The sequence below is a fragment of the Oncorhynchus mykiss genome, unplaced genomic scaffold (genome assembly GCF_013265735.2).
Source record: "Oncorhynchus mykiss isolate Arlee unplaced genomic scaffold, USDA_OmykA_1.1 un_scaffold_296, whole genome shotgun sequence".
Taxonomy (NCBI): domain Eukaryota; kingdom Metazoa; phylum Chordata; class Actinopteri; order Salmoniformes; family Salmonidae; genus Oncorhynchus; species Oncorhynchus mykiss.
Window position 1 is genome coordinate 218,047 of NW_023493746.1, and position 6,683 is coordinate 224,729.

A 6,683-nucleotide genomic window follows, 5' to 3' on the forward strand; every position below is an offset into this window, starting at 1 on the left:
TTCAGACCATACATATATTTTGGCACGGTGGTTTAAAAAATTTGATGTTCGGTATCAATATATTTTTTTGGGGGCCTTGTTAGCGCAGTAGGTAGCGCGTCAGTCTCATAATCTGAAGGTCGTGAGTTCGATCCTCACACGGGGCAGCAAAGCTTTTAAAAAGAGTGTTGGCTGAAGATGAAGTGAAAATGAATTCACTGTCGTTCTGGACTTTCACACAATACATACTTTTGTCAAGGTGGATACCACATCTTAAGGTCCATATCGATATGTATTACTTTAGAATGAAATCTATCTTTTTGTCTCAGGGGTTGTAGAATTTCAGACCATACATATATTTTGGCACGGTGGTTTCAAAAATTTGATGTTCGGTATCGATATTTTTTTTTCTTCTTTTTGGACAATTTTGCAAGAAGGGCCTCGTTAGCGCAGTAGGTAGCGCGTCAGTCTCATAATCTGAAGGTCGTGAGTTCGATCCTCACACGGGGCAGCAAAGCTTTTAAAAAGAGTGTTGGCTGAAGGTGAAAATGAATTCACTGTCGGTCTGGACTTTCACACAATACATACTTTTGTCAAGGTGGATACCACATCTTAAGGTCCATATCGATATGTATTACTTTAGAATGAAATCAATGTTTTTGTCTCAGGGGTTGTAGAATTTCAGACCATACATATATTTTGGCACGGTGGTTTAAAAAATTTGATGTTCGGTATCAATATATTTTTTTTCTTCTTTTTGGACATTTTTACAAGAAGGGCCTCGTTAGCGCAGTAGGTAGTGCGTCAGTCTCATAATCTGAAGGTCGTGAGTTCGATCCTCACACGGGGCAGCAAAGCTTTTATAAAGACAGTGTTGGCTGAAGTGAAAATTAATTTTCTGTCGTTCTGGACTTTCACACAATACATACTTTTGTCAAGGTGGATACCACATCTTAAGGTCCATATCGATATGTATTACTTTAGAATGAAATCAATCTTTTTGTCTCAGGGGTTGTAGAATTTCAGACCATACATATATTTTGGAACGGTGGTTTCAACATCAGTGTCAAAATTTGATGTTCGGTATCAATATTTTTTTTTCTTCTTTTTGGACATTTTTACATGAAGGGCCTCGTTAGCGCAGTAGGTAGCGCGTCAGTCTCATAATCTGAAGGTCGTGAGTTTGATCCTCACACGGGGCAGCAAAGCTTTTAAAAAGACAGTGTTGGCTGAAGTGAAAATTAATTCTCTGTCGTTCTGGACTTTCACACAATACATGCTTCTGTCAAGGTGGATACCACATCTTAAGGTCCATATCGATATGTATTACTTTAGAATGAAATCAATCTTTTTGTCTCAGGGGTTGTAGAATTTCAGACCATACATATATTTTGGAACGGTGGTTTCAACATCAGTGTCAAAATTTGATGTTCGGTATCAATATTTTTTTTTCTTCTTTTTGGACATTTTTACATGAAGGGCCTCGTTAGCGCAGTAGGTAGCGCGTCAGTCTCATAATCTGACGGTCGTGAGTTCGATCCTCACACGTTGCAGCAAATCTCTTAAAAAGAGTGTTGGCTGAAGATTAAGTGAAAATTAATTCACTGTCGTTCTGGACTTTCACACAATACATACTTTTGTCAAGGTGGATACCACATCTTAAGGTCCATATCGATGTGTATTACTTTAGAATGAAATCAATCTTTTTGTCTCAGGGGTTGTAGAATTTCAGACCATACATATATTTTGTCACGGTGGTTTCAACATCAGTGTCAAAATTTGATGTTCGGTATCAATATTTTTTTTTCTTCTTTTTGGACATTTTTACATGAAGGGCCTCGTTAGCGCAGTAGGTAGTGCGTCAGTCTCATAATCTGAAGGTTGTGAGTTCGATCCTCACACGGGGCAGCAAAGCTTTTAAAAAGACAGTGTTGGCTGAAGTGAAAATGAATTCTCTGTCGTTCTGGACTTTCACACAATACATACTTCTGTCAAGGTGGATACCACATCTTAAGGTCCATATCGATATGTATTACTTTAGAATGAAATCAATCTTTTTGTCTCAGGGGTTGTAGAATTTCAGACCATACATATATTTTGGAACGGTGGTTTCAACATCAGTGTCAAAATTTGATGTTCGGTATCAATATTTTTTTTTCTTCTTTTTGGACATTTTTGAAAGAAGGGCCTCGTTAGCGCAGTAGGTAGCGCGTCAGTCTCATAATCTGAAGGTCGTGAGTTCGATCCTCACATGGGGCAGCAAAGTTTTTAAAAGAGTGTTGGCTGAAGATTAAGTGAAAATTAATTCACTGTCGTTCTGGACTTTCACACAATACATACTTTTGTCAAGGTGGATACCACATCTTAAGGTCCATATCGATATGTATTACTTTAAAATGAAATCAATATTTTTGTCTCAGGGGTTGTAGAATTTCAGACCATACATATATTTTGGCACGGTGGTTTCAACATCAGTGTCAAAATTTGATGTTCGGTATCAATATTTTTTTTTCTTCTTTTTGGACATTTTTACATGAAGGGCCTCGTTAGCGCAGTAGGTAGCGCGTCAGTCTCATAATCTGAAAGTCGTGAGTTCGATCCTCACACGGGGCAGCTAGGTTTTTAAAAGAGTGTTGGCTGAAGTGAAAATGAATTCTCTGTCGTTCTGGACTTTCACACAATACATACTTTTGTCAAGGTGGATACCACATCTTAAGGTCCATATCGATATGTATTACTTTAGAATGAAATCAATATTTTTGTCTCAGGGGTTGTAGAATTTCAGACCATACATATATTTTGGAACGGTGGTTTCAACATCAGTGTCAAAATTTGATGTTCGGTATCAATATTTTTTTTTCTTCTTTTTGGACATTTTTACATGAAGGGCCTTGTTAGCGCAGTAGGTAGTGCGTCAGTCTCATAATCTGAAGGTCGTGAGTTCGATCCTCACACGGGGCAGCAAAGCTTTTAAAAAGACAGTGTTGGCTGAAGATGAAGTGAAAATGAATTCTCTGTTGTTCTGGACTTTCACACAATACATACTTTTGTCAAGGTGGATACCACATCTTAAGGTCCATATCGATATGTATTACTTTAGAATGAAATCAATCTTTTTGTCTCAGGGGTTGTAGAATTTCAGACCATACATATATTTTGGAACGGTGGTTTCAACATCAGTGTCAAAATTTGATGTTCGGTATCAATATTTTTTTTTCTTCTTTTTGGACATTTTTACATGAAGGGCCTCGTTAGCGCAGTAGGTAGCGCGTCAGTCTCATAATCTGAAGGTAGTGAGTTCGATCCTCACACGGGGCAGCAAAGCTTTTAAAAAGAGTGTTGGCTGAAGATTAAGTGAAATTAATTCACTGTCGTTCTGGACTTTCACACAATACATACTTTTGTCAAGGTGGATACCACATCTTAAGGTCCATATCGATATGTATTACTTTAGAATGAAATCAATCTTTTTGTCTCAGGGGTTGTAGAATTTCAGACCATACATATATTTTGGAACGGTGGTTTCAACATCAGTGTCAAAATTTGATGTTCGGTATCAATATTTTTTTTTCTTCTTTTTGGACATTTTTACATGAAGGGCCTCGTTAGCGCAGTAGGTAGCGCGTCAGTCTCATAATCTGAAGGTCGTGAGTTCGATCCTCACACGGGGCAGCAAAGCTTTTAAAAAGACAGTGTTGGCTGAAGTGAAAATTAATTCTCTGTCGTTCTGGACTTTCACACAATACATACTTCTGTCAAGGTGGATACCACATCTTAAGGTCCATATCGATATGTATTACTTTAGAATGAAATCAATCTTTTTGTCTCAGGGGTTGTAGAATTTCAGACCATACATATATTTTGGAACGGTGGTTTCAACATCAGTGTCAAAATTTGATGTTCGGTATCAATATTTTTTTTTCTTCTTTTTGGACAATTTTACATGAAGGGCCTCGTTAGCGCAGTAGGTAGCGCGTCAGTCTCATAATCTGAAGGTCGTGAGTTCGATCCTCACACGGGGCAGCAAAGCTTTTAAAAAGAGTGTTGGCTGAAGATGAAGTGAAAATGAATTCACTGTCGTTCTGGACTTTCACACAATACATACTTTTGTCAAGGTGGATACCACATCTTAAGGTCCATATCGATATGTATTACTTTAGAATGAAATCAATGTTTTTGTCTCAGGGGTTGTAGAATTTCAGACCATACATATATTTTGGCACGGTGGTTTCAAAAATTTGATGTTCGGTATCGATATTTTTTTTTCTTATTTTTGGACACTTTTGAAAGAAGGGCCTCGTTAACGCAGTAGGTAGCGCGTCAGTCTCATAATCTGAAGGTCGTGAGTTCGATCCTCACACGGGGCAGCAAAGCTTTTAAAAGAGTGTTGGCTGAAGATGAAGTGAAAATGAATTCACTGTTGTTCTGGACTTTCACACAATACATACTTTTGTCAAGGTGGATACCACATCTTAAGGTCCATATCGATATGTATTACTTTAGAATGAAATCAATCTTTTTGTCTCAGGGGTTGTAGAATTTCAGACCATACATATATTTTGGCACGGTGGTTTCAAAAATTTGATGTTCGGTATCAATATTTTTTTTTCTTCTTTTTGGACATTTTTACAAGAAGGGCCTCGTTAGCGCAGTAGGTAGCGTGTCAGTCTCATAATCTGAAGGTCGTGAGTTCGATACTCACACGGGGCAGCAAAGCTTTTAAAAAGACAGTGTTGGCTGAAGATGAAGTGAAAATGAATTCTCTGTCGTTCTGGACTTTCACATAATACATACTTTTGTCAAGGTGGATACCACATCTAAAGGTCCATATCGATATGTATTACTTTAGAATTAAATCAATCTTTTTGTCTCAGGGGTTGTAGAATTTCAGACCATACATATATTTTGGAACGGTGGTTCCAACATCAGTGTCAAAATTTGATGTTCGGTATCAATATTTTTTTTTTCTTCTTTTTGGACATTTTTGGAAGAAGGGCCTCGTTAGCGCAGTAGGTAGCGCGTCAGTCTCATAATCTGAAGGTCGTGAGTTCGATCCTCACACGGGGCAGCAAAGCTTTTAAAAAAACAGTGTTGGCTGAAGTGAAAATTAATTTTCTGTCGTTCTGGACTTTCACACAATACATACTTTTGTCAAGGTGGATACCACATCTTAAGGTCCATATCGATATGTATTACTTTAGAATGAAATCAATCTTTTTGTCTCAGGGGTTGTAGAATTTCAGACCATACATATATTTTGGAACGGTGGTTTCAACATCAGTGTCAAAATTTGATGTTCGGTATCAATATTTTTTTTTCTTCTTTTTGGACATTTTTACATGAAGGGCCTTGTTAGCGCAGTAGGTAGTGCGTCAGTCTCATAATCTGAAGGTCGTGAGTTCGATCCTCACACGGGGCAGCAAAGCTTTTAAAAAGACAGTGTTGGCTGAAGATGAAGTGAAAATGAATTCTCTGTTGTTCTGGACTTTCACACAATACATACTTTTGTCAAGGTGGATACCACATCTTAAGGTCCATATCGATATGTATTACTTTAGAATGAAATCAATATTTTTGTCTCAGGGGTTGTAGAATTTCAGACCATACATATATTTTGGAACGGTGGTTTCAACATCAGTGTCAAAATTTGATGTTCGGTATCAATATTTTTTTTTCTTTTTTTTTGACATTTTTACATGAAGGGCCTCGTTAGCGCAGTAGGTAGCGCGTCAGTCTCATAATCTGAAGGTAGTGAGTTCGATCCTCACACGGGGCAGCAAAGCTTTTAAAAAGAGTGTTGGCTGAAGATTAAGTGAAAATTAATTCACTGTCGTTCTGGACTTTCACACAATACATACTTTTGTCAAGGTGGATACCACATCTTAAGGTCCATATCGATATGTATTACTTTAGAATGAAATCAATCTTTTTGTCTCAGGGGTTGTAGAATTTCAGACCATACATATATTTTGGAACGGTGGTTTCAACATCAGTGTCAAAATTTGATGTTCGGTATCAATATTTTTTTTTCTTCTTTTTGGACATTTTTACATGAAGGGCCTCGTTAGCGCAGTAGGTAGCGCGTCAGTCTCATAATCTGAAGGTCGTGAGTTCGATCCTCACACGGGGCAGCAAAGCTTTTAAAAAGACAGTGTTGGCTGAAGTGAAAATTAATTCTCTGTCGTTCTGGACTTTCACACAATACATACTTCTGTCAAGGTGGATACCACATCTTAAGGTCCATATCGATATGTATTACTTTAGAATGAAATCAATCTTTTTGTCTCAGGGGTTGTAGAATTTCAGACCATACATATATTTTGGAACGGTGGTTTCAACATCAGTGTCAAAATTTGATGTTCGGTATCAATATTTTTTTTTCTTCTTTTTGGACAATTTTACATGAAGGGCCTCGTTAGCGCAGTAGGTAGCGCGTCAGTCTCATAATCTGAAGGTCGTGAGTTCGATCCTCACACGGGGCAGCAAAGCTTTTAAAAAGAGTGTTGGCTGAAGATGAAGTGAAAATGAATTCACTGTCGTTCTGGACTTTCACACAATACATACTTTTGTCAAGGTGGATACCACATCTTAAGGTCCATATCGATATGTATTACTTTAGAATGAAATCAATCTTTTTGTCTCAGGGGTTGTAGAATTTCAGACCATACATATATTTTGGCACGGTGGTTTCAAAAATTTGATGA

At 37.6% G+C, this 6,683-nt stretch overlaps 8 non-coding genes across 8 annotated transcripts; all 8 read left to right on the forward strand.

Moving 5' to 3' along the window:
• The first annotated feature begins 73 nt into the window (after window positions 1-73).
• Window positions 74-146, forward strand: trnam-cau. The gene has a single exon. It is a non-coding gene; the product is annotated as a tRNA-Met (tRNA).
• A 271-nt stretch (window positions 147-417) lies between these two features.
• trnam-cau lies at window positions 418-490 on the forward strand. The gene has a single exon. It is a non-coding gene; the product is annotated as a tRNA-Met (tRNA).
• A 1,675-nt stretch (window positions 491-2,165) lies between these two features.
• On the forward strand, window positions 2,166-2,238 carry trnam-cau. The gene has a single exon. It is a non-coding gene; the product is annotated as a tRNA-Met (tRNA).
• A 1,340-nt stretch (window positions 2,239-3,578) lies between these two features.
• Window positions 3,579-3,651, forward strand: trnam-cau. Its single transcript has one exon. It is a non-coding gene; the product is annotated as a tRNA-Met (tRNA).
• Window positions 3,652-3,929: 278 nt separating this feature from the next.
• Window positions 3,930-4,002, forward strand: trnam-cau. Its single transcript has one exon. It is a non-coding gene; the product is annotated as a tRNA-Met (tRNA).
• A 972-nt stretch (window positions 4,003-4,974) lies between these two features.
• On the forward strand, window positions 4,975-5,047 carry trnam-cau. The gene has a single exon. It is a non-coding gene; the product is annotated as a tRNA-Met (tRNA).
• Window positions 5,048-6,037: 990 nt separating this feature from the next.
• trnam-cau lies at window positions 6,038-6,110 on the forward strand. The gene has a single exon. It is a non-coding gene; the product is annotated as a tRNA-Met (tRNA).
• A 278-nt stretch (window positions 6,111-6,388) lies between these two features.
• trnam-cau lies at window positions 6,389-6,461 on the forward strand. The gene has a single exon. It is a non-coding gene; the product is annotated as a tRNA-Met (tRNA).
• The last annotated feature ends 222 nt before the right edge of the window (window positions 6,462-6,683 follow it).